This window comes from Lolium perenne, chromosome 4, assembly GCF_019359855.2.
Source record: "Lolium perenne isolate Kyuss_39 chromosome 4, Kyuss_2.0, whole genome shotgun sequence".
NCBI classification, from domain to species: Eukaryota; Viridiplantae; Streptophyta; class Magnoliopsida; order Poales; family Poaceae; genus Lolium; species Lolium perenne.
The window spans coordinates 203704979-203715061 of record NC_067247.2 but is presented as its reverse complement, the minus strand read 5'-3'; positions in this window follow the sequence as shown (position 1 = coordinate 203715061).

Below are 10083 nucleotides of genomic sequence, written 5' to 3'. Positions count from 1 at the left end.
GAGCTGGTCCTAAGCAGGTAGAGGCACCGGAAAACGGCGCAGATCCGGATCAGGCTCAGCCTGTCGGAAAAAGCGAAGCTCCGGTTGAAGAGTCGATTTTGGGCAATCTGAGCCCAATTTCCGGAGATACCTCCTCCATGGAGTCTGATGACTTCGTTCGCAAGATAAGGGAATACAGATACAGTGATCAGCCCGAAGTCGACTCCGCCCAGCCTAAGCAGGTTCTCGCAACGATAGCAGCGCAGGGACAAACTGGATCTGGAGAACCAACCAGCCAATCTGACCCTCAACCATCCCAACAAGGATCTCCAATGTCTCGGGTGCGACCCCACAGGGATCCTTCCTCGGAGGAAATCCTGTCAGCAGAAGAGATGGTCGCGCGAGCAGTCCTTAACACACCTATAACCCCGGGCGACGCCGCAGATCTGGAGGCCCTAGAGGCTACTAGAAAGGAAATGCTGGCCACAGCCAAGAAGCTCGCCGATACCGAAGCCGCGTTAAGGGAAGAGAGGGCGGCTGCAGGATTGGCGGAAAACTTCGACAGACAGGACCGCGAGATCGCTGCCACACTCGAGCAAGTCAAGAGCATGAGGGCTGAGTGGGAAGTAAAGATGATCTATGCGCAGGCGGAGGCCGATCGAATTGTTAGAGAAGCAATTCCGCCTCGCAGGATACCCTTCAACACGCCCGCAGAGCACCAGCCACTGGAAACCCCAAAGGACAACATGCAAAAAGCTGCGGAATTGCTGAAGAAGAAGGACGAAGAGGTTGATATCAACTATCTCCGCACACTTGTCGCTTCAGCAATGCAGCAGCAAAGCAAGGCGGATACTTCGCGCAGGTTGGAATCCAATCCGGATAACTGTGTATCTACCGCGCAGAAGGACGCCCGCGCTGATCGGCATCCCGACGATGAATCACACACCGGATCCTCGGAGCGCAGAAGAAGGAAAGCCAGGGAACACCCAAATCCGATCCCCGTACCATCAAAGACGCCACCGTCAGATCCAAGAAAGGGAAAGGATGCAATGTACTCTGGACGAGACAAATACCGCAACCCCTCTCCTCCGCCCAACGGTTACCCGCGACCCCCTCGCCGCCGTAGTCCAGCCGGAAATACCAGGCCCCCAGGGCATGGTGGGATTGTTATCCGCGACAACGTGCTGCCAAGAAACAGAAATAGGGAGCGCTCGCCGGAACCTCGCCGGAACCAGAACAATGTTCATGAGCCCGAGCCCAGAAGGAGTCGGAATGAGGACCGTGGTCCAGAACCTCGCCGGAACCGCGATCCAGAACCTCGTCGGAGCCATGACCCAGAGCCTCGCCGGAGCCGTGACCCGGAACCGCATCGGAACGACCAGGGCAGCCAACGCCAGGGCGAAGGCAGCCACAGGAGCCAGAGCCAGCACCTGGAAGGCCGAGGAGAGTCAGAAGGCGGAAGCAAGAAATCGCACCACCCACCTCGCAGGTCTCCCTCACCACCACCTAGCGGTGGAGGCGGAGGTGGAGGCGGAGGCAACGGTCGAAGATCTCGCTCTCGCTCAAAGTCTCCTCGCCACAGCTCACGCGACGCACGGGATCGCCTCAACGAATACAGAACCGACTACATTGGTCCGAAGTGCTTTGGCAGGATGATTCGAGAGGAACCAAAGCCAAGGATGAACCTCAAGCTACCCGGAAACCTGAAGCATTATGATGGCACCGAAAGGCCGGATACCTGGATTGAGGATTACTACAATGCTGTAACCTTCGCCGGAGGAACCCCTAACATCGCCTGCCGCATGCTTCAGTTGTACCTTGTAGGTCCAGCCCGGATCTGGCTCAGCGACCTCGAGAAGAATTCCATCTTTTGCTGGTTCAACCTGAAGAACGCTTTCGAGAAACACTTCAGGGGCACCTACAAGAGACCTGCCACAACAAGCGACCTGCAGGCATGTATCCAGAAGAAGGGCGAAACATCGAGGAATTTCCTCACCCGATGGTTGGCATGCAGAAACGAGTGCGAGAACGTCGACAACCGCACAGCAATGCACGCCTTCATTGGGGGCTTGCAGCGAGGAGGATTGCTACGGCACAAGCTAACTTGCATGGTCAATGCAAATCAACTGACGTTGGACGACATGATCACCATCGCCAGCGATCACACTGCCGCCGATGACGACGAGCGGTGATCTCGCAGCCACAAAGAATCCCCTTGCATCAGCAAAAGAAGAACCGTGCCCACGGTAGCAACACCAGCCATAAGCGCAAGCACCCTGATGACCAGAAGCGTGGCGGAACCCAGATGATTGCCATGGCGTTTCAACGCGGAGGTTCAGGAGGCGGCAGAGGACGCGGACGCGGAGGCGGAGCCGGCAGGGTCGCAAAGATACCTCCGAGGTCACAGCTGGCGGATCCCGCGCCCCGCAAACCTATGAGGAATACAGAGACATGCCCTGCCTGGCCCATCTGGATCCGGCTACGGGGAAGTCCACTCACACCAACCGCAACTGCAAGTGGGTCAATGATCTAAAGAACGACCCGGAGGCAGGATACAAGCGCGCCCGGAAGCACCGCCCACGCGGCAAAGGTGGCAAGGGCAAGAACAAGGACAAAGAAGATGATAGTTCCGAGGCGATGGATGAGGATGATAACTCGCCGGATCCCAAGGCAGGATCCGCAGGAAAATCCAACCCATTCGATAAAAGAGCGTGGGGGCTTACCACACTTTCCTCGGAACCCCAACAGTCCGCGCTACCAAGTCAGCTACCCGGATCCCGAACGCCACGGTTCTCGCCGTGCCGCAAGATGTCGTGGTCGGAAGTCCCGTGCACATTTGACAGGAGGATCACCCTGCCGTTGTGCCAAAAGAATGCTACGCCTTGGTTGTAAGTCCCCGCATAGACGGGTATGACTTCTCCAAGTGCCTCATGGATGGTGGGGCCAGTCTGAACATCATGTACCTGGAGACCCTAGAGCGGATGAACCTCACCAAGGAACAGCTCAAACACAGCAACACTGAGTTTCATGGCGTGGTTCCGGGTAAGAAGGCGAATTCCCTCGGCAGCATAACACTTCCCGTGGCTTTTGGCGATGTTCATAATTTCCGCCAAGAGAAGATCACGTTTGAAGTTGTGCCCTTCAAGAGCTCCTACCACGTCATCTTCGGCAGGCCCACCTACCACAAGTTCCACGCAAGAGCGTGCTACATCTACAACAAGCTCAAGATTCCGGGTCCTAAAGGTATGATTACCGTATCCGGAGACTACAAAAAGGCTCATGAGTGCGAGTTAGGCGAAGCCGCCTTCGCAGAGTCTGTGATATCCGGAGAAGAGCTGAAAGGCTACAGAGCCGCAAAGGATCCGATCGAGATGCAGACCACCAAGAAGCAGATCTCCGAGCGTAAAACCTCCTTCAAGGCCGCGATAGAAACCAAGAAGCACGACCTCATCCTGTGCGACTCTTCCAAGCAGGTTTCGGTCGGAGCCAACATGGACCCCAAATAGGAAGACGCGCTCGTCGAGTTCCTCCGCGCTAACATGGATATCTTCGCATGGCAACCTTCTGACATGTCCGGAGTACCTAGGGAACTCGCCGAGCACTACCTCAACATAAATCCGGGGGCCAAACCGGTGAAGCAAGCTATGCGACGCTTTGGAGACAAGAAGCACCGCGCCATAGGAATTGAACTAGCAAAGTTACTAGAAGCAGGTTTTGTAATAGAAGTTATCCACACCGATTGGGTCGCGAATCCCGTCCTTGTACCCAAAAAAGACACTGAAATACTAAGAATGTGCATCGATTACTCTGGCTTGAATAAGCATTGCCCGAAGGATCCGTTCCCCTTGCCGCGCATTGACCAAGTCATTGATTCGACGGCGGGGGCGGAACTTCTGTGTTTTCTTGATGCGTATTCCGGGTATCATCAGATCCGGATGAAGGAATCCGACCAAAAGGCGACTTCATTCATTACCCCGTTTGGCACTTACTGCTATGTTACCATGCCTTTCGGTTTGAAAAATGCAGGTGCCACCTACCAACGAACGATGCAGCGGTGCCTGAAGGACCAAATCGGCCGGAACGTGCACGCTTACGTCGACGACATCGCGGTCATGACCCGGAAAGGATCCGACTTGATCAGCGATCTCACAGAAACCTTCGACAACCTCCGCAGGTACAAGATGATGTTGAATCCGCTGAAGTGCGTTTTTGGCGTGCCAGCCGGAAAACTCCTTGGCTTCATAGTCTCTCACAGAGGCATTGAGGTTAACCCGGAAAAGATCAAGGCAATCCTGTGCATCAAACGGCCAACTTGTCTCAAAGATGTGCAACGACTAACTGGTTGCGTCGCAGCAATCAGTAGGTTTGTTAGCCGTCTTGGCGAGAAGGCGCTACCTCTGTACAAGCTACTGAAGAAAACAGACAAATTCGTCTGGGACGACGCAGCTGACGCAGCTCTTCGAGGGTTGAAGGAAATACTCACCTCCCCACCTATCTTGGCAGCTCCAGCAGAGTCAGAGCCAATGCTCCTTTATCTGGCAGCTACCAACAAAGTCATCAGCCTCGTCATCGTGGTGGAGCGAAAGGAAGAAGGTCATGAATATGACGTCCAAAGACCTGTCTACTACATTAGCGAGGTGCTGACGGAGTCAAAACAAAGATACCCTCACTTTCAGAAGCTAGCCTATGGAGTGTTCCTGGGCAGCCGGAAGCTGAGGCATTACTTCCAAGAGCATCCAGTAACAGTCGTGAGCAAGGCTCCGCTATCAACAATTCTCAACAACGCTGACGCAACAGGACGTACGGCTAAATGGGGCATTGAACTATCCGCCTTCGACATCGCTTACAAGTCCAGGACTGCGATTAAATCCCAAGTCTTGGCAGATTTCGTCGCAGATTGGACAAAAGCTCCGGATGCAAGTCTGGAGCCGGAACCAGAAACATGGGTCATGCACTTCGATGGATCCAAGCAGCATCAAGGCTCTGGAGCCGGAGTCACCCTGAAATCCCCTACCGGAGAAGAACTGCAGTACGTTCTGCAGATCCACTTCGAAGCTACAAATAACATGGCGGAATACGAGGCTCTACTACACGGTCTACGCATCGCTAAGGAAATTGGGATCAAGCACATCATATGCTGTGGAGATTCCGACCTGGTGGCACAACAAGTAGCCGGAACCTGGAACGCCAGAAACTCCGTCATGGCGGCCTACAGAGACGAAGTTGATGAGATCGTCAAGTGCTTCCTCGGATACGAAGTCAAATACGTCAGGAGAGACGATAACACAGCGGCAGACATGCTATCCAAGCTCGGATCCGGCAGGAAGCAAATTCCGCCCGGCATTTTCCTGGAGCATCTCCGGATACCCTCGGTTAAGGGCGCTAACCCGGAAAATCCAGAGGTGGCAGTATCTCCGGCTAGGGAGGTGATGGCTATCATTCCGGCTTGGACACAGCCCTTCCTGGACTACCTCATCGATCAGAAGTTGCCAGAGGACAAGGTCCTCGCACGACAGATCGTCAGACGAGCGAGAACCTACACCATTGTTGATGGACAGCTCTACAAACGAAGTGCAGCGGGGGTGTTTCTCAAATGCGTCTCCAATCAAGATGGCATTGAAATCCTCAGAGAGATCCACGCAGGGGATTGCGGGCATCACGCCGCTCCTGCATCCCTCGTTGCCAAAGCTTTCCGGCTAGGATTCTACCGGCTCACGCCTAAAGAAGATCTTGATAAGCTGGTAAAAACCTGCCGAGGTTGTCAGTACTACGCTACTCAACCAAACGCTCCAGCCCAAGAGCTGAAGACCATACCTATCACCTGGCCATTTGCGGTCTGGGGGCTTGATATGGTTGGTAAGTTAAAAAGATCATCTCCTGGCGGTTTTGAGTACCTCCTGGTCGCTGTTGACAAGTTCAGCAAATGGATCGAGGCTAAGCCTGTGAGAAAAGCCGATGGTGCTACAGCACTAAAATTCGTCTGCAGCCTCGTGATGAGATTCGGCATCCCACACAGCATAATCACAGATAATGGCACAAACTTCGCCCAAGGAGAGTTGAGGGATTATTGTGACACAATGGGAATTCGACTGGACCTTGCATCTGTGGCTCATCCACAATCTAACGGTCAGGTTGAAAGGGCTAACGGTCTAATATTATCAGGAATTAAGCCGCGCCTTGAAGAACCACTGCGACGAGCAGCTGGAGCTTGGGCTGACGAGCTGGAAGCTGTTTTGTGGAGTTTACGAACTACCCCTAACAGATCAACAGGGTTTACCCCTTTTTTCCTGGTATACGGATCCGAAGCCGTGCTACCCTCCGACATCATCCACGATTCACCGCGAGTTTCCGCCTACAATGAAGAAACAGCTGATGAGGCCAGACAGCTATCTGTGGACCTGATTGAGGAAGCTCGGAACCTAGCTGATCAGCGCTCCGCCATCTACCAGCGAAGCTCCGACGCTATCACGGTCAAGCCGAGTTCGGAATCGCTCCTTCATGGCAGGAGACCTGGTCCTCCGCCTTCGACAGGTGAAAGACCATAAGCTGCAAACTCCATGGGAAGGACCCTTCGTCGTTAGCAAAGTGCTCCATAACGGGTCGTACTACCTTGTTGATTTCCGCGAGCTGAGGGATAGACTCGCTAATCGGCACCGGAAACGCAGGCGTGAGGATCCGGATGACATCTACGATGAAACAGATCGCCCTTGGAACATCGCACAGCTACGTCCTTTCTACACTTAGCATATTTTTTCCGAGTTATAAACTCTGTAATACTTATACATGATCAATGAAATAAAGCTTATGGTTCACTCTTTGAGTCTTTTACCTCCTTTACTTGTTCATTTTAGATCGTGTATGTTTTTCCGACTAAAACCGCAGAGCTGGATATTTCCGCCTAGGCGTGTATGAAAGTTGTGATTTCCAAAACCGTCTTTTAAGACGTAAGCTTAAGTTTTCTGATTAAGTTGTTATCTGTTGCGAACTCGTGGATTCCTAGTAGCGATTTCCGGCACCTATGCCTGGGGGCTTGTTTCCGCGGGTATGGACGGACTGCCATTGGGCTTCGTCGCCGCCGGCGAGCATTTCCGGCTAAGGTTTTCCGGCTCGCGGAAGGTCAAGCTAGTAAGCCGGAAAACAATGAAGTCAGCACTTGCTTTCCGACATAAAACGAAACATGCAAATAATTCAAAAGGATAGCAGGATAAGTTTTCCGCCCATGCATAATTGTTTCGTCCCTAGATACTTAAGAATTTAAAGTTATATTACAAACCCTCGCTGGGGCCAAAATGATGCATTGTTTCTCCCGCAGGAATAAAAGTTTTCACTCCCCCTTGGCCGGAGAAGTCTTGCCCTCTGAGTCTTTCTTCTCGGGGTCTTCGGCCGGAGAAGACACGTCTTCATCACTTTCTTCTTCTTCAGAAGCAGCAGTGCTGGTCTTGGGTTCCTCTTGGGGAGCGTCCTTGGAGCTGGTCCAGGTGTATTGGGTCCCGGATTCCGCAGGTCGCGCCTTCGCGGCGAGCTTTTTCTGAAGTTCCTCTTCCAAGGGCTCGTCGGCGGGAAGAACGACCTTGTCGTAGAATTCATCATGCCGGATCCTGCGCGCGATACGGGTGTCGTAGCCGCTCACTGCATCCAGCAGCGCGCTGACATCCGCATCCGGAGGAACGCCCGTGGTCACTTGATCAAGATCAAGACCCGGATTATGTGCTAGGCACATGGTCAAGGCCATTGCAGCTGCGCCTCGGGCTGATGATGCTTGCAGATCCGTCACCAGCTCCGGCAGAACATCCATTTTCCCAACAAGCTTGCGAACGTTGCATGTGCGACTCCTCTTGATGGATAAGTTATAGCATATCTTGCGGGAGGCGGAGATGAGATCTTTGCAATCATCGCCTGCAAGTTGAAGAAGGTCATCCCGGGGGAACAAATTCCGGCGCTGCTCCGGATATCCAAGCGGCTCTGCGTAAAGATAATCAGGATATAAGTATGCAGTTTGAGCGCAAAGTAAAAAGTCGGAGAAAACATTTGGGCAAGGTTTCAGTATCGTACCCAAGATGTTCTCGTTGAGCATGTCCCAGTGATGCTCCGCGGTCTCCATATATTTCCGGAGACCATTGAGCTCTTTCTGCTGCCTCTTAATGGTTTCGCTGTCAGCATTTTTCTTCAGCAACAGCTCGCCCTTTTCCCTGATATGTTCGGAGTTTTTCTCCGCCAGCTGCTTCTCGGCCTGCTCCCTCTTTAGTTCCGCCTCCTTTAATTTCGTTTCCAAATCTTGGTACGAGGAGCGCAGGTTCTCAAGTTCAGATGAGGCTGTAGCAAGGGAAGAGGATGCGCCTATAATAAACATAAGTTAACAACAAAGTTCTAAGTCGGAATATGACTAGTGACGAAGAAGGCGGAAACCAACCTTGGGCGTCCGCCAGTTGCTTGGTCAGTTCCGCATTCTCATCCTTCAGAGTCCGGATATTTTCCGCCTGATTCAGAGTAACGCGGCGCTGAAGCGCAATGTTCTTGTGCAGCTCATAGTGCAGCGCCTGCTGTTCCTGTAAAACATAGACAGAGCAGGAGTAAAAATTCCGCCTGTAAAGTGGTTTTCTCCAAAGCATCATTGCCGGAACGTTTCCGCCATAATGCTTGGGGGCTACTGATCCAATTTAATAATCTCCCGGAAGTAATCTTTCTCTAAGCATCTAAGCGCTAACTACTTTTTGAGTTTCCGCCTACATGCTTGGGGGCTACTGGGGAGTACCTTTTGCTTGCAAATGAGCTGGTCGAAGAACTGGCCGACGTTCTTCTTGAAGTCTTGGATTTCCGATGTCCCGGAGTCAGGTTTCCCAGTGCGTTGTTCAGCATGGCGTTGAGCAGGTCTTGTTCAAGTTCCCACTTCTCCGCCTCGGACAGCTTGTTGAAAAACTTGGTGGCATACGCCTTGGGGGTGGAAGTGGTGTCAGCCGGATCTCCAAAGTTCTTCGGAAAAACGACCATGTCGCCAGCGCCCTCTCCAGCCTTCTCGGAAGAAGTGACTTCAGCCTCTCCTTGGCCTTGTGCTTCCGCGTCTTCTTGGGCAGGGCCCTTGGCCTTAGGATCTTCTCCGCCCGCATGCTCGCTGCTAACCGGAATTATTTCCGGTGGAGTATTTGCGGCAGGAGGAGGAGATGGATCAGCCTGAGGGGGAGATGGTTGAGGAGTTGGGTGGGAGGCACTCGGTGGAACTGGAGTAGAAGGACCAACAGCCGGAGATTTTTTCATATATTTCGTGATGGACTCCTGGCTGGTGGTCCGTGTGGCAGTGGTATTCGGATTCCTGCAAACAAGTGAAAGGGTTTAGACAAAAGATATTTTTGCCAAGATAAAGTTGCATCATGTTCGGAAACTTACGGGGCGCCGGGGATGATGGGGCGCGTGCGCTGGCCAGCCGTTGAGAGCATCCTTAGGCGCGCACGCTCCGCTTTCCTTGAGTCTAGCGGAGGTGGTTTTGTCGTCTTGGGCTTCTTGGCGGAGGCCTCGCCGCTAGTTCCGGCTTCAGTGCCGGAAGCCTTGGCGCGGGGACGCTTTGTAGGTCGAGGGGCCGCCTTGCGGGGCGCCTGTTCCTCTTCCTCCTCGTCGTCTTCTGGAGCCTCCTCCGCCGCGTCGCCACTGACGGGGACACGAAGAATGGTGCGGAAGTTTTCCTCCGCCAAAGTGTTGAGCTGGAAGGAAATGAACAAGAGTTAGAGATAACGTCAAAAAGCTTGCGAAGTTTGAAGCAACGAAAAGAACAAAGCTTACCGGAGGACATTGGTCGTTCGTGTATATATCCTTGATCAGTTCCGGGACCTGTTGGCCCCTCGGAATCTTCACCAGCGTCTTGAACCTTCTCTTCAGAGAGTCAGCCGGAAGATCGTGGCGTGTAACCCGGAGAAGATCGTCCGCCCCGGTATAAGCGCACATCAGGCGCGCGTTGTAGCGTAGAGGCTGGATTCTCCGGGAGAACCAGCTAAGAGTGAGCTGGGCTCCGGTCAGTCCGTCGTGGACTAGCCAGGAGATTCTCCGCGCAGCCTTCTCCAGGATAGGGGTCTGGGCGAGCGAAGGGACGAAGCTCCAGCTTGCAAGCTCTTCCGG